The sequence below is a fragment of the Pleurodeles waltl genome, chromosome 5 (assembly GCF_031143425.1).
Source record: "Pleurodeles waltl isolate 20211129_DDA chromosome 5, aPleWal1.hap1.20221129, whole genome shotgun sequence".
In the NCBI taxonomy this organism is placed as follows: domain Eukaryota; kingdom Metazoa; phylum Chordata; class Amphibia; order Caudata; family Salamandridae; genus Pleurodeles; species Pleurodeles waltl.
The window spans coordinates 1,766,641,739-1,766,668,499 of record NC_090444.1 but is presented as its reverse complement, the minus strand read 5'-3'; the positions used below and the strand labels follow the sequence as shown (position 1 = coordinate 1,766,668,499).

The following is a 26,761-nucleotide window of genomic DNA, read 5'->3' as shown; positions in this document are numbered from 1 at the left end:
AACCTGCGGTGTGAATTGTTGCCCTCTCATGGCATGCCACTAGCAGTACAAAGTGGGTAACAGGGGAGCACGTCTTTTTGGGTGTTTTTGCCTCTGGCTGAGGATTCATTGTCAACAGCCTCACTGGCCTTCCTGGCCTTTATTCATTGCTGGAATGGATATTTTAGTCCCATGACTTCTATGACTATTCGCAGCGCTTCATGTAAGCTTATGTGCTTGTGGTGGGGAATGCTTTTCTTTAAAAAAAAAAAACTGTGATTGCGTTGCATTATTTTGGCATGTCAGAAGATTTGACATGCATGGTCATGTTGGCTATCATTAGATAACCTGTGAGGTGAAGAGAAGTGGCGGGAAATTCTATTTTATTCACTGGTGCTCCAAGCCTCAATTCAGTATTCATTAGAGCTCGATTTAATTTCGTCGGCCATTTTGTGTTTCCATTGAATGAAGTTCTAGTCCAGTGGTTCTCAATCTGTGGTCCACGGCCCCCAGGGGTCCGTAACACATTCCCAGGGGGTCCACACGCCTGGGCCACCAGGAAGGCACTTCTCCAGCTGGGGCCTCTTGACAGAAACATGCGTATTTTTATATTTATTACTTCCTTTGAGCAGCAGTTTTAAAAACACTGCAAAGTTCCTTGTCCATCCAGCAGTTTTTGGGCAAAAATGAAAGCGTCAAGATAACTGTGGTGATTTATGTACTTGCTAGAGAGAGATGGAAGTTTTGTCTAGTGGCAGGTTTGACTCATCTAAGGTAGCGCAGATGGTTAATATGCCTGCTGCAAAGAATGTGTATCATGCAAAGAACAGTATTTAATGTGCATAGCACACTGGGTTACTGCTTTTGTCAGAGATTCTTCTGCTACTGTGCAGTTCATACGTTATAATTGTAATCTATCACAGTGAGCTATGTATTTTATGTGAAAAAGCTTTCTCAAATCCTATGTACCAAAAAAAAAAAAAAGAAATTGCTTGGGAAATGTAGAATCTGCCATGAGGATTCGGCTTTCCTAAATAAAACCAAACAATAAAAAGTTAGTCGCCAAGATGCAGCGCCAACCTTCCCTTAAACTTTTCAATTTTTGCATATTTTTTCATTATAAAAAAATTATATCTTTAGGAAGTCGAGTTTTTGTTTTGTGTGTACTTGTTTCTGTATTTTTTGCGAATTACTGTTTTAATGTTTGAAATTTGAAATGGTACAAATTGCTTCGGGGTCCCGGGCTTCCAGTAGTGATTCAGTAGGGGTCCTCAGGAGTCAAAAGTTTGGGAACCACTGTTCTAGTCTATTAACAGTGCACCAAACCACAATCCCATGTCAGCTCTGTCAGCAGCCTTGATTTAATCATGGCCGCCATTTTGTGTTTCCTTCTAACACAGTGACACTCCCTTTATTGTCTTATCTCTTCAGTTGATGTATTCTGCAACGCACACGCAAAACAATGCCCTACCAGCACTCAAGTATTTACTATGCAATATGCACACACTATTGTTTAACACAATTTCTTTAGCACTAATTTCATTCTTTCTTAGTAAGTGCATACAGTATTATTGTGTGGAGTGAATTTTCAATTTTCATGAAATCAACTGCGATGTGCATGTGATAGCGCCTTCTACCTTTGTGGGATGGAAGGGTGAACATACGGCTTGGAAGGCTTGCTCTGTTTGTGAATTGTGATCTTTATTTAATGTTCTCAAAACAATACAGGATAGTACTGCAGAAAAGTTATTCCATTTCTTTTAGGCTGTGTATATTAATCCTCTGCAGTTTCTGGCAATAGGGCTCCCCATAGGGTGGTAATCTTCTTTTCTTTTTTTTTCTCACACTCAAGGGGTACCCGGAGACAGCAGCCACCAGCATTCTCAAGAAAAGGAGATACAACACAGTAGGTATAGGTTAATACCAGTTTCACAACCACCACCTTATCTCCCATGCCATTGGGGTATAGTGGGTTGGACAACTGGGGTGGACTGTGCCCAAAACCATGGGTGAGCTCCAATGAGAAGATAGAACCTTGGTGATAAAATTTAAAAAAACGAAGGGCGGCAAAAAAACAACAAAAAATAAAGAGGCTACAGAAGCAGGCAATTAATTCTTTTGGGTGCACTTATTATAGCTGTTCGTCAATATTCCCTGCACTATATTTTGTGTAGCTCATATGCGGCCGCCCATTCACCGCATCAGCCACAACTCTCCTGAATTGTGGCGGTCACTGGTGCGTTGACTGGCGGCATCCACCACTCCTCGAACCACCACTCCTTGTCATCGTCGTTGGCGTTTCCTTCTGCTTCCATGCCTTGACCGCTGCTCTGGGGCACCCCTCTCTCTTTCTCGTCAACGCTATGCAGTGCTTTTCCATCTTGCAAGCTTGAGCGGGGCTCCTCTAAAGGTTTCATCCCGGGCCCCTGCCAACATCTCCCTTCTGATGCCGCCACGCTTCCTGGCGTTCCACGTCTATTTATTTCCCCTCCAGCCAATAAGAACCATCTTCCATTCTTTTAGCTTTTGTCAGCCCCTCAAGTAAAAGTAAGTCCTTTGTTAATTTTGTTGGCCAGACGCGAGTCACTTTGCCAATGTCACAATTATTGTCCTTTCTCTCTTCCAGGTGTTCTGGATGGTGAAGTGGAGGAGAGTGGCAGGATGCGGACTCCGCGGACACTTCAGGTAAGGAGGGGGTTAGGGAGGGGGTTTCGTCACAACCTTACAAATGGATGCACAGCAATCAGAGATGTGTACACAACCATTATTGAAATACATTTGATAAAGCACTTTTGGTTTCTCATACAATTTTGGGGTATGATAACTGTTGTGTGTGATGAAAGGATCAATTCTCTCAAATGTGTAAGAGCAAAGTCAAGTAAGTAATATTAATGGTTGACTTAATAAGGCATGCCGAAGAAACAAAGACATTTTGGCATTGTCAAAATCACCAAATTGAAAGTGTGGTACAATCTAGTTTTCCTATACCTGTTATTGGATAGAACAGTATTTGAAAACAAATGGTAAAATATAAAAGAGTCTGGTATAATACCCAGTGGTTATCAAAACAATAGTATCATACTAGATAGATATTTCTGAGCTAAGATATCTCTACATGGGAGGAACAGATTTTGTGAAGATTATGTAATTCAAGATGATGACATTATTGGTAGGTACCATTTAAGACCCTTGAATATTAAAGTTGATCCTTGCGCAGACCCCCAGATTTCTGTAGAAAAAGTTCTTGTTAATTCAATGCAGAGTGTTATAAACATATATGAGGATGGTTGCCATGAAAAATTAGGCAAGTTAAAGCATTTCTGTCATGCTACATACTTATGCCCGATAGTTCTCCCAGTAAACACAAAGTTAGAGATATTCCTTTGTTAGCTATAAAAGACGTCAGATGTTCTTTAATATTTGCAGTGAGGATATAATGGGATATATAGAGTAATCCATGTGGTTGTCACCAATACTTATTGCACATACAAAATAGTAAAATCAAGTTATGTATTGATATGGGTTCCTTAAATCGCAGCATTTTGGTAGACTATATTTTCACAATGCATACCCTCAAATTTGACTAGATGTCAATTCCTTTGATTTAACTGCACTCATTACACCTTATGGCCCATTTAGATTAAAAAAGGATGCCTTTTGGACTGGCTTAACCTTCTTCAGTTTTTCAGTGCCTTATTCACAAGTTATTTCTTGAAATGAAAGTAATTATAGCATTCAAAGACGACATTCTCATCTTAGTGATAGTGCTGACCATGAACGCAATATTGAACCAGAAATGCCTTTGTCTATTTCAAAAAAGCGTGGTCTAACTTTACAAAAAATGTTGTTTTAAAAAAAATTACATTGAATACTTAGGCCAAACCATTTCTAGCAGTTATATTTTACCCAAAATAGTTGATTAAAGGACCAGTTGATGCTCGTGCACACGTAAATACAAGAAGAACAACTCATGTCCTTTATGGGACTTTGCAAATACTATTCCAAAATTATCAAAACATTTGCAGATAATCTTTTTCTACTCCGACTCCTTCTTCAGAATGCAGGTAGCCACAAGAACGGCGTGATTTTACAGCAAGCCACAACTTAAGCAAAATCGTACTGGCTCTCAGAATTTAGTTGTTTCCGTGGGATAACAAGATCTTTGCGGCCATCTTGAATAGCTGCCTATAAAAACCATGCCCTTTCAGCCCCGGCCGCTGTGCATTCAAGAAGGCATTCAATAGGCCTCTGGTTCCTCTCTGAATTGCTTCAGCATTCTACCTGATGGGACCTTGTGAGAGTCTGAACATCAGATAGTGGTATTCATAGATTGAAGACTAATATTAAGCCTAAGAAAGTGTTGAATTAATTATTGTGATAGGTAGCTGAGAGACATCAGCTTCTTTCATTGTACTGCGGAAATTGTAAAATGTATCATTATTTGAAGATTTTTTTAATTGTTCAATAAGAATTCGTAGGCTAAGTACCCCATAAATCAAACACATATAAATACATCAATAAATATAACTAAAGGAAGAACATCTTGCTGCATCCACGACCAGAGCTTCAAAACATCCATATAAATAGCAAAAAGGCTTGCACCTAAATCTGCATCACCAAAAATGATAATTATCTCAAACAAATTTTTGGGATCTGCCAATTTACAAAAATTCACCAACAGCATAACCATCTCAAAATCCAGGCGATGGCCTAATATTCGGGTGTGAATGTTTGACATTGTTCAGCATTCCGTCCATCACTTTTTGCATTTGTAGCCCTAAGTGGGATTGGTAGGCCCAGACATGGGTCCTGTGCTCTCCATGCCACTGGAGTCAAGCTAGCCTGGCTGAGGAGGGGTGATACCCTGAAACCGGTCCCAGGATGCTTGTTTCCAGTCCAGGGAAGACCTGGCCTAGCAGTTCGGGCTGGACTGTTCCCATGGGGAACAGGGTCAAGACTGATTTGCATAGGACTGGGTTCAAACAGGAATGGCACGGGTAGCACAAAAACGATGGATTTAGGCCCAGATCTCTGTAGTGGGGGTGAATGTTCAGCATTCCGTCCAGCACTTGTTCTTTTTTTAATTTCGTCTCCAGCAGTAAAACTGAAACTTCTGAGGCTACAATGGACCTTTTAGCTACACGCCATGAAGAGCTCTGTGAACTCAGTGGAAAGGACAAGATGAAAAATGACAGGGTCGCTCAGTAATGAACTTCTAGGCAAGGGGTAACAGTCACTGAAAATCCCCACGTTGCTTATGCCACTCCTCAAAAGAGACCCTCTTGATGTGAAGCATAGGGTTAATTGTTTCTGTCCAATGATCTTCTGATGGAAGGGACCAGGGAAGGGCCAGAAGTATCAAAGGTTTTTACCCATTCTATGTCTATGGGAAAATGTGTTCATACATATGGCCTCAGGTTTTTAGTCTATCTGATGCTTGTTCTGATGCGAACCCATTGGAGGATGACTGGGTTCTGTTGAGTATGTGAAGGGAGCCGTCCTGGCACTGTCCCTGGTGAATCCAGCAAGGAAGTTTGAAGATGGCCCTGGACAGAGGGAGTGGGAGCGTGCTGAGATGGTGACGTAGTTGAACTGTGACAACAGGTTCCTGTGGGAGGCTTGACCTCGCTTTGTGTCTCTAGCCGAGATATGGTAGAATGCTGAGACCGCCAAGAGGGGAGCCCCTTCCAATTCATCCCACTGGTCTCCTCACCTGTTGATGTTAGTTGGTGGACCCGTGAGAGGCCCGTGGCTCAACGCCTGGTTTCTTGGTCCTGCTCCTGCAGAGGACTGGACAGGGTGGGTTTTGCAGTGCATCACCGGTTGACCCCTGGGATCTACCCAAAGATTGTCTCTATTGTCTGGCCGGAAACTTGTGGGGCGCAGTGGGTAAGGTACATCAACATCATTGGAGTATACCTTGTGGTGCCAGTGGATATATCCCATATTTGCCTTGCTGCTGGTCCAGCATGATTTGAGAAGGGTGTAGGCCATGTTCCCTCCTCGCCTCTGGACTTTGGATAACCATTTTATAAACTGTGGAGGGAAACAGTGGAATTCTCCTTTTTTAACAAGGAATTCAACACATTTTAGAATCAGTGTAAGGACTCAATAAAATCTTGCTCCATCAACCAAAACAGAAAAGGGACTCAACTTTCCTTGCACGTGTTCATTAGGGCTGAATAGGCTGCCATCTTGTCACTCAGTCTGATTGGCCTCTTCATATGCACACAGTTAATTAAATTTAAGCTAGTCTGTCCCCTTTATGCCCTTTGTATGCACGAGGCAAACTTTGTGCCGTACAATTAATCTGCCCGCTTAGAGGATAAAGTGAGAATACCCCTTCCTACTGGTAAATCATTTAAAAAATGGTAACAGTCCCTGCTCAATGGTAATCCTTACTCCCACCTTTGATGAAAACTATGTGTTCTTTTTTTACTAAAATTGTAGACGGCCTTCCTATAATATCCACTGGTTTTCATTAAAAAATCACAGCGTCTCCCCCACTCCCTCCCACATGCACAAAACAACTTAGGCCCTCATTATGACATTGGCGGTAAGTCCCACTTACCGCCATGCCGACTGCAGCAAACATACCACAACAGCGGCGGTATACCACTACCCATATTATAACACACACATAGCAATCCGTCACTATACAGACACAAGCACAAGTCCGCCAGCCCAAAGGTCAGTGATAAAATGGCAGTACCAAAACCCACACCGTTACGCCAACAGAACTACGCCCACAGCATTATGAACCACGAATCACCACGGCGGACATTCAACCGCGGTAAACCATTGGCGGTACATACCACTGTGCTCAAAATACACACACACATACAAAACAACACCACATTGAACAATTGAAATAAAACACAGCTGATACTCATACACACACCACACCCACACACCCACACCACTATAAAACACACACACATTACCTACAACCCTTTACGACTCAAAGAAATTGACAACTGAGAGAGAGACACACCAAGAGCACCCACAGAACCAGAGCCACAGAACACCATCACCCATACACCATCCACGCACCTCACAGCACACACCTCAACACATCACCCCACACACCTTCACACACACCACTCACACTACACCCATGGCACCACAAAGACACCCCAGGTTCTCAGAGGAGGAGCTAAGAGTCATGGTGGAGGAAATCATCCGGGTAGAGTCACAGCTATTTGGATCACAGGTGCAGCAGACATCCATTGCAAGGAAGATGGAGCTATGACGGAGAATCGTGGACAGGGTCAACGCCGTGGACAGCACCACAGAACAAGGGATGACATCAGGAAGAGGTGGAACGACCTACGGGGGAAGGTTTGTTCCGTGGTTGCAAGACACTGGATAGCTGTACAGAGGACTGGCGGTGGACCCCCACCTCCTCCCCCACAACTAACAACATGGGAGGAGCAAGTCTTGGCAATACTGCATCCTGAGGGCCTGGCAGGAGTAGCAGGAGGACTGGACTCTGGTAAGTCAACTCTCTATTACTATCACTCCCCCTACCTGCATTTCATCTCATAACCCCACCCCTACTCTTACCCATCACCCCACCACCTCAAATACACCCCACCATCACAACCCACCCATCCCAGTACCCAGCAAAGCATGCACCACCAATGCATGGACATCACTCATAGCCCTGCATGGACACCCATCACCACAGCATGCACACTAGAGAGAGTCACCTAGCCCACAAAATAACTACTCACACGAGGCAAAGCTGACAAGGCATTCACAACCATACAGGGCAACACACCCATGCACAAGATGTCACATGCAGAAACATTAACATTGCATTTACATCCCCACAGGTCCCACACCCAACGTCACCGGAGAGGAGGTGCCAGCAACGAGTCCCCCCCAAGAAGAGGTCCACAGTGATGACAGGAGCTCTGCTCACCTGGATCTGGATGACCAACCTGGCCCATCAGGGACCTCCGGACAGTCGGTTACCCAGCCACAGTCCCATACCACCACAGAGCCTCCCCCTCAGGAAACACCACCACAGCACCCACCCAGCGGGCCCATACCTCTGTCCCCAGGACACGTCAATCAGCATGACAGGGGCCCCAGGCAACCCCACAAACACAGGACGATCAGGGACCTGGGGTCAGTGGCATTGGGCATACGGTTCAGGGGACAGAGGCACAGGACAACAGGGAAACTGGGAGGACTGCTGTGTAACAGGGGGAGGACAGGCCCAGGGAACCGACTCTCCACGAGGCTCTCATCAACATCCTGGGAACATACCACCATTCCCAGGAGACGATGGGCCAGATAGTGGGCAAGTTGCAGGAGACCCAGCGGCTGCAGGAGGGACAGTACCTGGGGATCAGGGAGGACCTGAGGGACATCCACACCACCCTAGTCACCATTGCAGGGGTGCTGGCAGACATGGCCAACACCATGAGGGAGGCAGTGGCACATCAACGGGCCCCTGACACTAGCCACACCGATGAACAGCCCTCCACCTCCGCTGACGCTAGTGGACAGGAGGCCCCGCCACAGGAACAACAGGCCACCAGCACCCCTTCCCCTGCAGAAGGAGAACCACCCTGCAAACGGTCCCTGCGATCCAGGCATAAGCCAGAGAACATTGCCAAGACTCCCACCAGGAAATAAGACTCTCCTGATTGTCACCCTGGTGTCCCACTCTGTCACCCTGTCCACCTTAAACAGCCATTGCTCCACTTCCTATGCCCCCTTGGACAATGCACCTGTGATACAAAGAGAATGGATTCTATCCTGGACTCTCCTCCACCATCACCCAAGTCCACTGCACATCCCCATTAACTTTTCAACAATTAAATAAACACCCTTTGAAAAAATACAAGTATGTAGTATGTCAAATGATTTAAGTATGTATTCCTTTAACAATCTGTAGACATTGCAATTAGACTGTACAGTAATGTATACATAGGTATGAACTGTATTGTTTTTTTTGTTGTTTTTTTTTTAACACAATGTGAGGCCCCTCTGGTACAAGTTATACTTTTGTCAGTACAATAAATCAAAAATCAAGTGAGTGATGTTGTAACACAAGTAAGTCAAATTCAAGTGAGTTAAATTCAAAGGAATGCAGTCCAAAGTTTCACATAAATCACTTCACAGTCCAATCTAATCCAGAGATTTATTAGAAATGTCTTCTACTTTACAGCATCGTCCATGGAAAAACACTTCGAGCCAACACGTGTTTCGTCATGGGGAAGTTCTCTAGTTCCCAACGACTTCTTCAGGGCTCTATATTATAAGTAAAGATTAGTATTAGAAACCAAAATGCTCAAACTATTTGTTACAATTACTATTTGTCCCCTTTCTCTTTTTTTTTCTTAAAAAACGGTGGTTTCGGGCATGTTAAACAATATTCGACTTTGTTCTTTTTCAACCAATGATTGGTAGTTTTCACTACAAGATATAGATATGCGGTATGCCGTTGGTCTACATTTAATCTTTTGAAATTGCTGAATGGTGATTCTTTAATTTACGAGGGACATGGCGCCTCGCGTTTGGATTGATGTAAAGTAAAGGACTTTAGTCCGTCTTCTATTTTGAGCATATTCGACGCTCGCAGTCTTCCGGAAATGTATTTAATTTCCGGTGCTGCGAGACGCGCCTGTGCGTACTCGCAACATGGCGTTCTGTCAATCTGCAGTCACCGAACCTTGAGCGTTTTTGACAAATAAGAGGTAAGGACGTAGCGGACCCTGCTTAATTGATTTTGGCCTCGGAATGTCAGAGAGCAGTTGTTATTAATCACAACCCTACGCTTTTATTTATTTGTCTTTTAGCATTGAATGAAACGGTGTTTTCAAGTATTGGATTCTTGGCAATTAAGGAAATGGACGTAAGATACAATTTTGTAATCTAGTGGCACATATGAGGATTATGTATTACTCGCTATGTACTCAATAGTTTGTGATGCCTTTCTCTGTCCATTTAGGTGTGTGGGTAGATATATGACCTACCTCTTGAAGCTACATACGATTACTTATAATTGGGAATTATATAAGGTATGATTATGTGTTAGCACACTGTACCTCTGATTATATGGGTGTTTCTGCTTTTTGTATTAAACTCTTGATTTGATCTGTTATTTAGTCAATGGTCGCCGGTTGTGGACTCTGACATCGTATTCTTCCTATTAGCTAACAAACAAAGTGAGTCACACATTTAAATATGTGTGGATTTATAATTTACCTAGTGTTGGTTTCACTTCTGTCATACTTATTATTATATATATATTTTTTTGTTCTCTATTAAAAAAGAAAAATAATTTGTTTACGTGGTGTTTTAGTGGACCAATGGTGAGCTTGGCTCTTTTCTTTGTATATTGGAGCTATCACAACTAATAGAATCACCTTTCTGCTATCACTATTGGGATTTTCCTTTCTTTTACACAAGGGTCTTTAATATATTATATTTTGTAACAAATAGTTTGAGCATTTTGGTTTCTAATACTAATCTTTACTTATAATATAGAGCCCTGAAGAAGTCGCTGGGAACTAGAGAACTTCCCCATGACGAAACACGTGTTGGCTCGAAGTGTTTTTCCATGGACGATGCTGTAAAGTAGAAGACATTTCTAATAAATCTCTGGATTAGATTGGACTGTGAAGTGATTTATGTGAAACTTTGGACTGCATTCCTTTGAATTTAACTCACTTGAATTTGACTTACTTGTGTTACAACATCACTCACTTGATTTTTGATTTATTGTACTGACAAAAGTATAACTTGTACCAGAGGGGCCTCACATTGTGTTAAATTTTGTTGTTGGGTTTATTCAAAACCTCGGAGGGATGGGTGTTTTCCCTTGTGGTGGCAACCCCTGATGATACATTTGGCCGAGTGTTCTCCTGAGCGCCATTAATCCCCTGTTATTACACCCTCTCCTTTATTTCTATGAACTGTATTGTACTGCAGTCAATACACCAGGAGCCAGAGTAGGGCACAGATATCTGTGAATAGACATGTCAAAGGGTACAGTAAGTGACCATAGTAGTGGGAACAGCAGCCTGCCAGTAGAAATTTACAACACAAAACTGGAATGGAAGGTGAAGTTACAGTGTCTTACCTGTGTGTCACTGGAAGTACTGTCAAATGATAGATGTTCTGTTGTCCACATCCTCATCCTCTGCCTCCTCTTCGTCACTGTCCACAGGCTCCACAGGCTCCACTGCTGCCACACGCCCATCTCCAGCCTCATCCTTCTGCAGAAAAGGCACCTGGTGTCTCAAGGCAAGGTTGTGCAACATGCAACATGCCATGATGATCTGGCACACCTTCTTGGGTGAGTAGCACAGGGAACCACTTGTTAGATGGAGGCACCGAAACCTGGCCTTCAGGAGACCAAAGGTTTGCTCTATAATTCTTCATGTTCGCCTATGTGACTCATTGTAACGTTCCTCTGCCCTTGTCCTGGGATTCCTCACTGGGGTCAGAAGCCATGAGAGGTTGGGGTAACCAGAGACACCTGTAAATATTGAGGGATAACTGTTAGCCAGACACTCACCCTTAGGGCCAACCCCACACCCATATACCAACATACACTGGGTGGGGACCATGGGCTCACCTATTAGCCACACCCGGTGCCTCTGGAGTTGAGCCATCACATATGGGATGCTGCTATTCCTCAGGATAAAGGCATCATGCACAGACCCAGGATACTTAGCATTCACATGGGAGATGTACTGGTTCGCCAGGCACACTATCTGAACATTCATCGAGTGAATGCTCTTTCGATTTCTGAACACCTGTTCATTTCTCCAGGGGGTAGGACAAAGGCAATATGTGTAACATCAATTGCCCCAACAATGTTGGGAATATGTCCCATTGCATAGAAGACAGCTTTCACTGAGGCCAAATCCTCCACCTAGGGGAATATGATGTAGCTGCACATGTGTTTCATCAGGGCAGACAACACTCTGGTTAGCACGTTTGAGAACATTGACTGCGACATTCCTGCTGCCAAGGCCACTGTCATTTGGAAGGAGCCACTTGCCAAGAAATGGAGCAGAGATAAGACTTGCACAAGAGGGGGGATCCCAGTGGGCTGATGGATAGCTGAGATCATGTCTGGCTCCAATTGGGCACACAGCTCTTGGATTGTGGCCCTATCAAGTCTGTAGGTGAGGATAATGTGTCTGTCCTCCATTGTTGCCAAGTCCATCAGAGGCCTGTACACGGGGGATGTCTCCTTCTCCAATTCATCCTCAGCGGTTGTAATCTAGGGGGCAAAACAATGAGCAACTGGGCAGTTTCCGACATTTCCTCAATGTTCAATGCATTGCATGTTGTGACAGAAACAGTATGTTGATGTTTAGTCCCAAAATGTGCTTATGTCTGCTTTGACACAGTTAGGTGCCATGGTCTGCCCCCCCTGAAATGGTGGACGCCTGTCCTGTGTGGAGGGACAGGTGGAAATGAGGTAATACCGCTGACGTTTTGCGCCGTTGCGGGAGGCTGTCCAGTACTGCTGTGCAACTCATCATTGGTTATCATTGGGCCCTATGGGTTACAGTAGCCAATGGTGATGTACGCCGCCGGTGACAGTACGCACCGCCGTGGACGTGACTGCCATTTTCTATCTGTTCACTCACTTGCTACCTGACCTTCAACAGGAGAGGACCTACACTGCAAGTGCTGCTGTGACCTGTGCCTGGAAGCGACCACGGCTTGAGTCACTGGGGAAAGGGCCCCTGCCTTAACCGCTGCGGAGTTGGAGAGACTGGTGAATGGGGCCCTACCCCAGTACCGATTGCTGTATGGGCCTCCAGACCAACAGGTGAGTACACTGTGTGCACAATGCATGGGGCATGAATGCATGGAGTGCTGTGTGTGAAGGCCTCATGTAAGGGGGAGATGGTTGAGGGGTCCTGGGCAGCGTGCTGCATGTATGGTGGGCAATGTATGTGCGTAAGGGGATGGGAGGGTTATGGTGGGCCATGACTGCAGCAGGCCGGATGGTATGACTGATACCATTTTCTATTTTTATTTTTCTGCAGGTCAGCGCCCATCAGAAAAAAGGTATATGGTGTGCCATCGCCAAGGACGTGCGGACCCTGGGAGTCTACGGGAGGCAGAGCACCCACTGTCGCAAACAGTGGGAGGACCTGAGACGTTGGGCAAAGATGACGCCGGAGGCGGCCTACCAACGAGGAAGGGGTGCCCGTTGTACCCTGACCCCCCCTGATGTTCCGCACAATGGCGGTGGTCTATCCGGAGCTGGATGGGTGCTTTAGGCCATCACAGCTGCCACAAGGGGATGAGTACAGTTCCCAATACACTACTTCCGCATGGAGGGGTGGTCTCTGGGTAGGGGATGTGTGCCTGTTGGTGCCCCTAGGCCAGGCCGGACATTGCAGGGTAGGTTCCATGTTGGGCAGGGGCTAATGCACTCCACCCCCAAACAAGCTGGTGGGCATCCACTACTGGGCAGGGATCTTTGGGTCTCAGGTATGCTGCAACTGGCATTAGGTATTACTGACCATGGCCTGGTGACTAGCATTGTGACTGGTAGTGCATCGTCTAGTGCGTAGGGCTGTCCCCTGTGTGTTGTGTATGCCAACGGTGGTGTTGTTGCTGGCATTGACCAAGTGTATCCTCTGTCTCTCCCCCCACTTTTTGTTTTGTCACCCTGTCCTTCTGTGCATTAGCATCATCTGGCAGAGGAGCAGAGGCACCGGCGACAGAGGGAGCTGCATCCCACAGGGCCCAGGAGGGACAGTGAGGGCACGAGTGGGACAGGAGGGACGGTGAGGGCACGAGTGGGACAGAGGGCGAGGGGAGCACCACAGCAGAGACTGGAGGGGACAGTTCTGAAAGTGATACCTCCTCCGATGGCAGCTCCCTGGTGATGATGGACACCTCTGTGGCCACCCCAACAACAGGTACAGCCGCCACCCCTGTACCAGCACTGCCCTCCCAGCAGCTCCCCAGCGAGTTTCCCGTGCCCGATCACCCAGGATGGTGGGCATCTCCTTCGCCCCAGGCACCTAAGGCCCTGCCCCAGTTAGCCCTGCTGCCCTGAGTGAGGAGGCTATTGACCTCCTGCGATCCATCGCTGTTGGGCAGTCAACTATTGTGAATGCCATCCAGGGGCTAGCAGGGCATTTGCAACATACAAATGCATTCCTGGAGGGCATTAACTCTGGTGTGGCAGCGCAACATAGATCATTCCAGGCTCTGGCCTCCTCCCTGATGGCAGCCATTGTCCCTGTCTCTAGCCTCCCACCTCCAACTTCCTCTACCCAGTCCCATTCCCCTGAATACACAAATGAATATCAGTCTAAAACTCAAGCCTCTAATAGTGACTCATCACAAATCACAACTTTCCATTTATCATCTGCTTTTCCTCTCTCTCCTCAGTTCTCAATCAGTGACAATGGAAGTGTCCTCCCCTCCTAGTCTTGCACTCAACGCACCCAAATAACTATGTCAAAGATCTAGCTAATCCACAAAACAGACTCACCTTCCCACACAGTAAATTCATGATAGCCCAATAAATAACCCCTCAGGTCCTCTTCTTTAAAAATCAAAAAAGATCCTATAGCCGGTTGTCTTCAAACGCGGCTATCGACTCCTCCGACTGGCGCTGTTCGCGCGCTACGTAGGAGAGCGTTCCCCGTTGCCGTGGTGATAAGGAGGACGGCACCTACCCGATGACCCCGGATTTCCGGATTCCGGGGGTTGTAAAGAGAGTGAAAGGACTACGGCGAGGAGTGGAGGAGGAGGAGGACGCGGAGAAACCTGAGGAGACGGCGGACAGTGGAGCGGAACAAACCGAGAGAAGAGCTGGGAACCTCGACGTTCCCAGGGAGGCAGCGGACCCCGTGGAGGAACGAAGACCCGAGGAGACGCTCAGAAACCGCCACGTCCCAGGAGGGGCGTGGCTGAGCAAGGTACGGTCCTTTTTTAAAGGACAGCTTATTGAAAACCAGAAGAGCTGGGACAAAGGGGAGAAAGGTAGGGACGGTGAGGAGGGGGCTGAGAGGGCAGCGACTGGGAGGGGGCAGGGAAGAGACGGGAAAGACAGGGAAAAGGACAGTAGAGGCAGTAGTAACAGTGAATCTAGTAATACCCTTTTGAGCCCTTAAAGACAAGTCATTCTACCTGGTGAAGACACAAAAAGGGTGACTGTATTTACACCATCTTGTTCTGGCCTTACCACACATGCACTCGGGTCTCTCTCTCTCTCTCTCTCTCTCTCTCTCTCTCTCTTCTAGTCTAACGCTCTTACACTCTGTGTAACTCCACACCCTGACTTACCTTCCCTTTCGTTCCTTTCCGGTACGTTTTGGGAGTCTGACAGAGGATCGTCGCCGGTCAAGAGGGGAGCTGGGAAGAGAAGACAAGAGAGACACATTACGGGACAAGGACACACCAACTCAAAAATTTGACATTATTCAGAAATTATAAATAAATTACCACTTTCACCCACTCGTGCCTCAGAGTCCTTCTTATCACCTAGCCCACTGTAACAGATCCTCTCCTCTTTTCTGTCTTATGCTCACAGAGAAAGATCTCACTTCAACCCATGGCCATTGTTGTGTCTTCCCCAGTCCTGGAGCATACACATGAACGATGCCACATGGAAGCAAATGTTACTTTATTCATCACCGTGCACTAACGTACTGTGCATTACATCATACTTTCTGTTAACCACACCTTAACACCGCCCATACCTTACATACTTCCTGTTCAGTGTCCACCCAGAATCACAAGGGTTCTAGTGTGCATCCCTTCAAGATGCTACATCTCCCCCTATGTCGATTAAAAGTGGTAAACATCACGAAAATCACATTTCCTTGATTGATCGTTGAGGTGCTCTCACTTGTCTGTCAGTTCAGGTGGTTCAAGATGATTGAGGTTCACCCCGATCTGTAGACAGTTCTATAGGCTCAGGCTAGTGAGCCGGACCGGCTGGCAGAGTTGTTTCCCATACCGTTTCAGGACTCTTTGGTAGGTGTTTGAAATTTGGTTTGTCCCGAGTGAGTGATTGTCCAGGTCGATGTGCTGTCACCATGTGTCCTTTGCACTCCACAACCTGTGAAGGATCAGAAGCAAAAGGAGTGTCCATTTTCTATTTCTGTTTAACCAATACCCAGTCTCCTTTGTCAATGACTGACTCTTGGTGCATAACGGCACTCATATGCGTATGTTTTAATTTTTCTTGTCTGAGCTGTCAGTGCCACGAACCTTGTCAGTATCCACTGATTGATCCAGAGTCCATTAAAGTAATTTCATTCTGATAGCTCTTCCAAATAGGAAGATGGCTGGACTCTCACCAGTTGTGGAGTGAGGAGTTGATCGATAGGCTCAGGGGACCTGACACATGCTTGATCCAAGTTGATTTCCTCCATGGATGTTAGTTATATGACTCTCTTGAGGGTGCAGTGTCGCGTGGGCTCTCATTATCCTAAATGAGACTACTGGATTTCTAGGTAGCAGGATCGTTCCTGGTGTGGGGGACTGAGTCTGACCCACTTAGAAGGACCTCTGTCACCCTAAATCTGGTTTTGCTCTGGCTAACTAGCAGTGCCTCATCTCTCCCACGGGGAAGGGATGATTGGGCAGCCGAGCGCATGACATCTTGGGAACTTCTCAGGGAAGTCGTGGTCACTCAGATCCAAACCAGCTCTCTCATTTACAGTATGATCTCATATACAAATGACAAAGGCAGTTTGAGTTTTATAGATTGTTTTAATAAAACGACTGTATTTTAGATATTAAGGAGTGAGCCGCAATAACCAGAACCATACAACACAGTAGGATTGAAATAGTCACGAGGAGAGTGAAACATAAGAATAACGCTATCATGGTGTTAATAAATTCTACTCTCTCTCAGTTAGTTCTATTTCGAGCACAGCATGTTAAGCTTCTAACTTGCCTTTGAGATTTCCCTGGGAAGCCATCAACCCTCATACCTGAGCAAAAGCCTGTGATCTGGTTCAGCATCTGCAACGAGGCAGTCAGCATCTAGTTGTGGTTCCCTGGTCGGAATCTCCCTCTTGCCTCTATTAGGACAAGGAAGTGTTTTTATAACTAACATGTCAGTGTGATCACAAAATGTCCCTGCGGAAGAATGCCAAAGACTAAACTCCTACCACGTCTATCGGCAATGTACCAGACTGTATCCTTGACTGAAGCACAGAGTGAACAAGAATGTGTTATTGAAAACTCCAGGGCTAAACAGTGTGATCTAAAAAATAAAACAAGACCGTAGAACTGGCTATTTGAAAAATAACAGTATGAAGCTGAATAAAAAGCATTTAGAGCAAAGTGCACAGAGGCTCTATGCTGCGAGCAAAGGAATAAAATACATCCAGGGCAAAGTGCACGAAGGCCTAAAGCCTAAAGCTAACGCGGAAAGGATACATAAAACTGACCACACTACACCCTCCCCTTGTCGGTAGCAAGTGGTTCTAATCAAAAACGAAAAATAATAATATGCCCCAGATACAAAAATATACAAAATACATTTCGACAAGTCCAGAGGACACCAAAGCATAAAACTATTTTTAAATTTGTAAGCATGTGACGGTAAAGCCAAATCATTAAAATGTCAATTATAAAAAATCCAATTCTTAAATGGAAGCCACGGAAAGCAGGAGATCCTCCACCTCGACAGATGTCAACACTGGAAAATCCACGCCAAATACTATCATGGAGCAGGTGTGTTCCAAAGCCCCAGAACCATCCAGGGCGGCACCCCGTGCAGGGCCTATGAATGAGACAATACCATCTTCCTCCAGGAAGGGAATCTCGTAAACTGCCTCACGAAGCAAACGCTACCGCAGTGCACAAGTCTGGGAATGAGCCCTAATCGGGAACATCAACAGATCAGTATCAACCACTGGGGGGCGCTGCAGTGAGAGACAGAGAGCCAGTGCATGTTCAAACGAGTACCAAAGGCACCGAAACACGGGCTGCACAAAATCCAAAACTGGTCGGAATGACAGAGACCAGTCACACTCCAACTGTCCTAGGAGTGTTGCTCCAAAATGCTGCATCATGCGTTCACGACACAGCTGCGCTGACGGGAGCGCCAATATTGGATCTCGTTGCGGTGGGACAGCCATTGTGGAAGAACAACAGCAACAGCAAAACACCAGCCAACAAAGCCAAAGTAATCGGAAATCCCCCAAAAATGCTTCCGAAAATAGAACGGATAGCTGAAGGTATCAAACCGAACATGGAAGAGAAGGTATGAGCAAAACCAACACCAACGGCTTTGAAAAAATGTGCAATTCCAGCAGTGCTGGACGCATTAAATATACGTGCCACGAGTTCACCAAAGTGGCTCGGAAAGTTAGTATTTAATAGGGACTGTATTTCTGCTGATGACCTCGCCACCTGAAGTGCGTAGGTCTCGCGTGCAGATGTAAGGGCCACATGCTTTTGAAACAATAGAGCCTTTAGTCAACTCAACTTGTCGAAATTCACCTTGGAAGTAGCAATGTGAGGCCAGATGTCCGCTACCTCCCTAAATTGAGTGGGGAGAAACAACACATTCCCGCAGCACGTAACGGCCTTGGTGACAATGACTACGTAAACTATTCCGGCACGCATGCCACAACAGGCTTCACTGTTAAGAAGGACGTATCTGCCGTTTGAAAGCACCTGGAAAGTGTTTTTAATTACTGGGACTGGAACTCCCTTAAGATAGCAAGCCAAGTTCGCAACCGAGGCATTACACGCCCCATGCAAAGACAGCTGCTTACAAACCATCGAATGGCTGACAGAAGTTTCGCATTCGCTACCGCTAAGAAAAACCTCCCTCATACCATTAAGACATCTGTATAAAAAGGGAAGCTCCCACACCTCATGTATGTAACTGTCTCCCAACTTCTCATATCTACCCACCGGAATATGCTTCAAACAAGAAGTGAATTGCAGGGTGGAAATAGGCAAATTTATAACCCCGTGAATCAACCACTCAGCAGACGGAATCTCAGCCACAGTAAAAGGCAACTTCTCCAACTTTTCAATATGTAACATAACATATGTCGCTTCCTTTTTAGCCATCAGCTGTTGTTGACGTGTCAAATTAAAGGAAAAAAATATCTCCTTGGCTCGGATGTGCTGCCACGGAAAGCGACCTGCCTTTAATGTCTGTAGAGTCCAACCCAACTGCATGATGGACCGCGTTTGACTCTGCCCATGATATAAAGAAGACATATCTGATTTAATAATGTCTATAGCAGAGGAAACAATGTTATCAATCGTATATACACGGTCGGATAGGGTATACATTCCATTATCCACAACAGACAATGCTTGTTTTAAATTCTCCTGATCTATCTGCCTCAACCGGGCCGCCGCCTCTTGTTGTGAAAGTTTCCAAATCTCATTGTACACTTCATACAAAAAACGTTTCTTCCGGGGTACTTTTGGACCTGACAAAAAATCTTGCAAGTCAGTATTATTAGACAGTAACGTGAGATGTGACTTAACTGCATCTAGCGTGGATGACTTTAACCATTGTTGACAAAGTTTCCCCACGCTATATGTAGTAATGATATCAGCATGTTCTGGTGATATGTAGCGAGGGTCTGCCCTACTAGTCCTGAACCCCCCCGAAGAGGTGACAAAACATTGATGACACCCATTAGTGTCCATGGGCCACAATAACCACCCGCCCGGACGTGTCAATGAAGTGTTGAGCGTACCATTCTGGACCCAGTCTGTAAGCTCACTAAACGTGGCATTAATATATTGCTGCCAATTTTTCAAATTGGAAGGGGCAGGTATGCTAGGCAAATTCAAATCTCTAATTGTTGCTAAGCCCAAACAGCTAGTCTGTTGTACAGTGTCATTTAAGAAAATCATTTGGACAGGAATAATATACGCCCTAAACGAAGTGTCCTTACCCCGCATTTGCCAATTTTTCGTTCCCCAGACACTTTTTAAATCAACAGTTTTGGACCAGTATTCATACCCCTCAACTGAAAGTTTGGATACAAACACATTTGAATACAGTAATTTACTATCAGTCAACAACATTTGCTTATTAGTATACGGAGTAACCTTAAAATAGTAAGACTTAGCACTCTGTTGATTATGCCCAGAAAAATATGCAAATTTATCATAATAAGTTTTAGAACTCCCCTAAGGAGGAGTCGGGCAATGTCCCCATTGCATATACTCAAATATTGATTTAGGGCTACTTGATTTATGAATAAAGTGGTGTCCATAATAATTGTAGCAAAACATGTCACCATAATTATCTCTAAATTGGTAAACATCTTCATTTTCATAGACAGTATAATATTGCAATTCAGTCAGCATAGAATCTACTGTCTTCACATCCCAATCATCAGATACAATGCCTGGTATAACGATATCATTAATCGACAATTTGAGAACATACGGTATTTGAATTATTTCAGTGGGACCATATATATCAAACATTACTCTATCCCACACAATCCCATCTGGAATTGGTACAGCAGAAATGTTCACAAAGGACAAGTCTCTTCGGACCATATGTGATGAAAAATGCGTTCTCAACACCTTCTCCACGTGCTCAAACTCAGATCGCTCAGGAAGAAAATGACCATGTATCACCAGAAAAAAGGTAACTATAAACCCCAGCCATAGGAAAAAAGTCATCACAGTCATGAAAAGCCACAGATAGTTCCAAGGAACAATAAAAACATATTTTTGAGCCAACACAGCAGCTTACGTGGACCCAGAGCTGTTGTTGAAGAGGACGAGGAGTCTGACACAGTATCATCAGTGGTGTTAAAGCAGCCGGAGGTAGTTCTCGCAAAAGGTGCAACCGTAAACAAAGAAGCAGATGGTGGCTCTCGCCTTGGCACGCTGTAGACTACATGTTCAGCAATATCAGTAGAACTCACAGCAACTTGATCAAAAGATTCCAAATTATTCGCCGTTAGTGGAACAATCGCAAGATCAGCTTCCACCCTCCCCAAGCTCGGAGAGGAAATAGCGTTGGTGCAAATCACCTGCAGCGGAACTTCGTCCCCAGTAGTGAGAGGGATTCCGGAACTACTGGGCGTCCCTCTTGGTCTGCTGTGCAAAATCGGCCACATGTTGTAACTTGACATTATCAATGGAAACAAAGCGATTTCCTTTGGCCCCTTGCAGCGGTGGCAAAATCACAGTTCTTGTGCCGTGGATCCCTAGCACAGGGAATGGCACTCGATATGAAGGGCCAAATTATTTTTTCACTGCGACCTTCTCACGCACAAGATCCCCAATTCTGTGAATCCAACCAGTAGGCGTTACTGGTTCATCCTTAATTCCTGTGGAGGCAGCACTGGCAGAAGAGTTATCTTCACGGAATTGTTGTAAATCCTGTAAAACAGTGACACAATCATTTATGTCAAAGGGCGTATCTGCTGGCTCCACACCAGGACCATCTAGATCAGGAACATACATTTGTGTTCCAAACAGGCACTCATATGAAGTACGACCCCCCAGGGACCTTCTAGGCAAGTTATTAAGTGCTCTCTGTACTCCATACAGGTGGGTTAGCCAACTACGACCCGTACCTATAACTCTGGCCGTTAAGGATTGCTTTAAATCGCGATTTAAACGCTCCACGACAGAATTTCCCTCTGGATGAAATGGAGACGAAAACTGGAGCTGGACCCCCAACGAAGCCATGGTGTCCCTGAATGCCTTAGAGGCAAAAGCAGGGCCCTGGTCCGAATGGAAAGCCGCAACTGCATATGTATCGACAAAGATGCGCAAATCTTTAATAACAGTTCGATCGTCAGCCGAGCGCTGTGGCCATACCCACACAAATCTGGAGCACGAATCTACAGCTACCAAAATATATTTGTATGCACTATCTGGTGTCAGCGGACCACAATGATCCAAGTACACACGCTGTAATGGTTTATTTGATATTAGAAGGGGCGTCTGCTGCGGGCATCTAGCCGTGGAAACTTTAATTTGTTGACAGATGTCACAACAAAGGACATACTGCTTCGTCTCTTTATAAAGACCAGGCCACCAATAACGGGCCTGTAATAGTGAAATTGTGGCAGCCACGCCAGCATGTGCAGATGCCGCCCCCTCATGTGCTGCAGAAATTAATTGAGGTCGCACAATTTTATTGGGCATGTCGCGTACACCAACACCTGGGATTTTAACTTCAGCGTTCAGCATACCACCCATGGAGTAATGATATTTAGACGGAAATCCTTTAGGATATGGCGTGCCATCAGCCGTAGCTTTTATGGCTGCCAAAATCTCTGTGTCTGGTTTGGAACTCGAACGAGTTACTGCAGCCACAGTGGCAACTGCCACTGCCGACTTTGCGGCTTCATCAGCCAAAGCATTTCCAGCCACGTGTATTCCAACGCGCTGGTGTCCAAGTGTATGTACAACATGGACCTTAGGAAGCGTCTCCTTCAGATCCGCAACCTTCCCCCACAGTAACCTGTGTTTTATGGTGTTACCCTTGGAATCTCTGAACCCATTTAACCTCCAGTTATGCAAATATTCATTGAAAGACTGAACACAGTAATAGGAATCACAAACAAGCAGTGTAAACTGTGCCGGATCAGCATTTTCCAAGGCCAATATTAGAGCTTTCAGCTCAGCCAACTGTGCCGTACAGTCTCCCAAGGTCTGCGTATAAGTATGTTGGGGGCAAAACTTCTCCCCCTCCATATAGCCGCTCACCAGCGCACATGCAGCAGAATACTGTTGTTTAGTCCCAACCGCAGGTTGCGCAGAGCCATCGGTGTACATGACCACTTGATATTGATCAATAGGCAATGTGCCAGCAGGAACTGGGTACTCCATTTCATATTGAAGAAATTCTTGAGTCTGCAGTTTTGGGTCAAAAATGTAATCTACATCAGTGGCTGTCAAAGACGTAGCCCATTGTATCCATCGCGGGTGTAGCGCTTTCGCATTAGTAACACTCGCTTTCGTAACAGCCTCTAAGGCTGGAATCGGGGAAACGACAATGATGCGTTGGCCTTGGGCAAGCGGTCATTCTTTAATCACAGCCATCTGTACAGCAGTGAGAACTTTCTCAGTTTGTGCAAAACGTTGTTCTGCAGCAGAATACAAGTGGGACTTGTATCCTATCGGGATTGTCTCACCCTCATTAAAGGTGACATATGTAAACCCAACGGCCCTAGCTATAACCCTGATGACCAGATGTGTCTTATTGTCCCGTGTATGTAAATGCTTTGCAGCTAGGAGATCAGTTTGCAAGTCTAGAAGATTATGTGTATGCTCAATCGTACAAAATCTACTCAAAAAATTTGGGCGAATCAACTCGTATAATGGTTTTATACGTGTAGCATAATCAGGAATGTAAGTTCTGCCAAAATTTAGAAATCCCAACAATGACTGGAGTTTCTTAATCGTATTGGGAGGTTGCAACTGTGCACATTTTTCTAAAAAGTGTGGCGCTAAGCTCTTACCCTCGTTCGACAGCTCATATCCCAGGAAAATGACGCTGAGGAAGGCAATTTTCGACTTTTTGAAGTTAAATTTGTAGCCAATTTCGGCAAATCCCACAACAATGCGGGTTACCCGCCTTAAATGTTGTAGTAATTCGTCATCTGTGAGATATATATCATCAACATATGACAACGCTTCAGGGTCCAACTCGTGCAAAATTTCAGTCACACGAGCAGAAAACAGTCCTGGGCTATTCTTATACCCCTGAGGCAAACGACAAAAAATTTTCTGAGAGCCAAACGCACTAAAGCTCGTAAAATCCCTTCTTTCAGGTGCTATGTTCTGGCAGAAGAAACCATTCGAGATATCCAATGTTGTTTTGTATTTCTTACGCACAATATTATTCATGAGTGCTGGGCTATGTGAATTCTGTATAGCATATGTGCGTGTATGTCCATTTAAATGTCTGTAGTCCACCACTATCCTATAAGAATGGTCCAGTTTAACTACAGGGAATAAGGGATTATTCATCGGCGAGACACAGGGTTCAATTACTCCCTGGTACTCCAATTGTGTAAGTATTTTCCTTACCGATGCCCTTGCTTCAAATTTTATAGGATATTGCGGTTGTGGCTGAGGCTCGCCTTTAATTGGAATTACATGATAAGGTGAATCCCTATCCCACCCCACATGATTTCTATATAAGGCGGGTGCTTGTGCCAGAGCTCATTTGATGCTATAGGACTCTGCGAGTTCTCCCGGAACAAGTGGTGAGAATGAAGGTGTAATCACCTCCTCCCCAACTGGACAATCGCGAACAAAGTCTGGGGGCCAATCCTGTTCGGCTAGCAGAATGTCATACAGTTTGACTACACTATCCCAAAAGATGGCGTTTTTAGTGCGCTCAATGTCCCCTTCTAATTGTAAAGTTACTGTATAAACTCTATCGGGATCAGAGACACGCATATCTGCTGTTTCGACTTGTATGAAGTCATCAGTTGCTTTCACCTCCAGATGCTCTAGAAGATTCCGGCGAACTATTGTGACCTCTGCTGCGCTGTCTAACAGTGCTAGTGCCCATGTCTTGTTCTTCAAGAGAACTCTCTTCTTGTGTGGCATGTCTAACTGAGACCGCCGGCACTTTTTTCTTTTTAAACTGCTGTTTTTGTTGGACCGGTTTCTCTTCCTTCTTGACAGAAACCTCCGATGAGCGTTGGGATTCCTGTCTCGGTTTCACGTACTCTGTTCTCCGCTCTGACCGCCCACCGCTCTCATTTCTCTTTTCCGATGAGTCCTGAAAGGAACGAGATTGGCGTGTATCAGTATATTGATATCTATCAGGCGTCTTCAAGTTATCCCTATTCCTGAGATTATACCTAGCCTGTGGGGTCTCCGGTCGCGGAGATTCTCCCCTTTCTTTTTTAGGTGTTTGTTGTTTTTTCTCCCAGCGCTTTTTAGTACCCTCAGGTTGCTGTTGTTTAGTAGTATCCTTACTACCTTTACCCTGAAACTGTGGTTTCTGCGGTCTAGCCCCTAGGCTATCACGACCGATACTTGAATATGTTTCCGCTATTATTCTTGGCAGTTCCCGCTCTTGATTTAGCTGCGGGACGTCTCGAAGACGCATACGCACCGCTAGTGCTACTGCCTCCCCTTTTATATTACTCAATATGATGGAAGAAACCATGGCAAAATTGCCTATCAGTTGCATCCCTAAATCTAAGGCCGGGGCAGCCCCATATTCATCTTGAATTTGTTTGAGCACCTCCGGTAAATTAGCCAATGTCGGTGTACCGTGTGCTGTAGTGTAGAGCGTGGCAAACACCGTGCCCCATGTATTACAATGGTCCACGGTAGGAACCATACCAAACGGCAAACACGTCGTTAATATTCTATGTTTATCCTGAGGTCCCGTATGGGGAAATACTGCTTCCAGCGTATACATTTTTTGCGCCAGCCAAAATGGAGTCTCCTCTCTTTTAGCCGGTACCTTGCCCATAACTGAGTGCACAGTGGCCGGATTGATACCCGGAACCACTGCATGCGGTTGTGCCGGAGCAGCACGCGCTGGGTTTGTGTTGAGTGTCTGCATCACAAATTGAACTAACCGTCTATATGTAGCCGTTAATTCTGTATATAAAAGACGAACTTCAGCCACCGCCAATTGAGCAACCGCTGGATGTGGTGTATGTGTAGCCAATAAAGGCCAGGTAGGACCATCGTTACTTAGTGGACCTAGCCTAACTGATGCTATGGTGTGGGGTAGGGCGCCATCAAGCCAATTATTGTGTTCTTGATAAGATAGAGGTATTTCTAAATATGCATATGCCCTGTATTGTCCAGGGGCATTTGCCAGAGTGTAATCGTGAAATGTGTTTGAATTCCAATCAACTGCTGGAAATATGACCCAAGAATAAAAAAGTTCTGTTCTATAGGCTGCATGGGCGTCCACCACAAACGTAACTGGACCCCCCTGGTTTGTCAAACCATGTGCTAACAGATGTACCGTGAGCGGGTGTCGCATATTAACTGCAATGTTCATTACTTGGGGATTCGCCATTATGAAAACAGCGCTAGTTCAGAGAAGGCACACCAATATCGGGGATTTCCTTTCAGAGTTCAAGCTTGAACAAAAAACCACAAAATAATAGGAACTACCTATATTACGGTGGCGGAAATCCTCAGCGCCACGGACGTCTCCGTTAACGGAACTGAGGAGTCAATATATATATGAGACCGAGAGAGTCAGCCGGACCCGAAAATTAGAGCCAGACCAATCGTTGGCGGCACCATGTCGCGTGGGCTCTCATTATACTAAATGAGACTACTGGATTTCTAGGTAGCAGGATCGTTCCTGGTGTGGGGGACTGAGTCTGACCCACTTAGAAGGACCTCTGTCACCCTAAATCCGGTTTTGCTCCGGCTAACTAGCAGTGCCTCATCTCTCCCACGGGGAAGGGATGATTGGGCAGCCGAGCGCATGACATCTTGGGAACTTCTCAGGGAAGTCGTGGTCACTCAGATCCAAACCAGCTCTCTCATTTACAGTATGATCTCATATACAAATGACAAAGGCAGTTTGAGTTTTATAGATTGTTTTAATAAAACAACTGTATTTTAGATATTAAGGCGTGAGCCGCAATAACCAGAACCATACAACACAGTAGGATTGAAATAGTCACGAGGAGAGTGAAACATAAGAATAACGCTATCATGGTGTTAATAAATTCTACTCTCTCTCAGTTAGTTCTATTTCGAGCACAGCATGTTAAGCTTCTAACTTGCCTTTTAGATTCCCTGGGAAGCCATCAACCCTCATACCTGAGCAAAGGCCTGTGATCTGGTTCAGCATCTGCAACGA

General features: G+C 45.4%; 1 long non-coding RNA gene across 1 annotated transcript in view; it reads right to left on the bottom strand.

Moving 5' to 3' along the window:
* LOC138296771 (uncharacterized) overlaps positions 1–26,761 on the bottom strand; it is a 338,898-nt gene that overhangs the window by 36,935 nt on the left and 275,202 nt on the right. The window contains exon 6 of the long non-coding RNA XR_011203895.1: positions 15,274–15,342. This is a non-coding gene — a long non-coding RNA (uncharacterized lncRNA). The remainder of the gene's footprint in view (positions 1–15,273; positions 15,343–26,761) is intronic.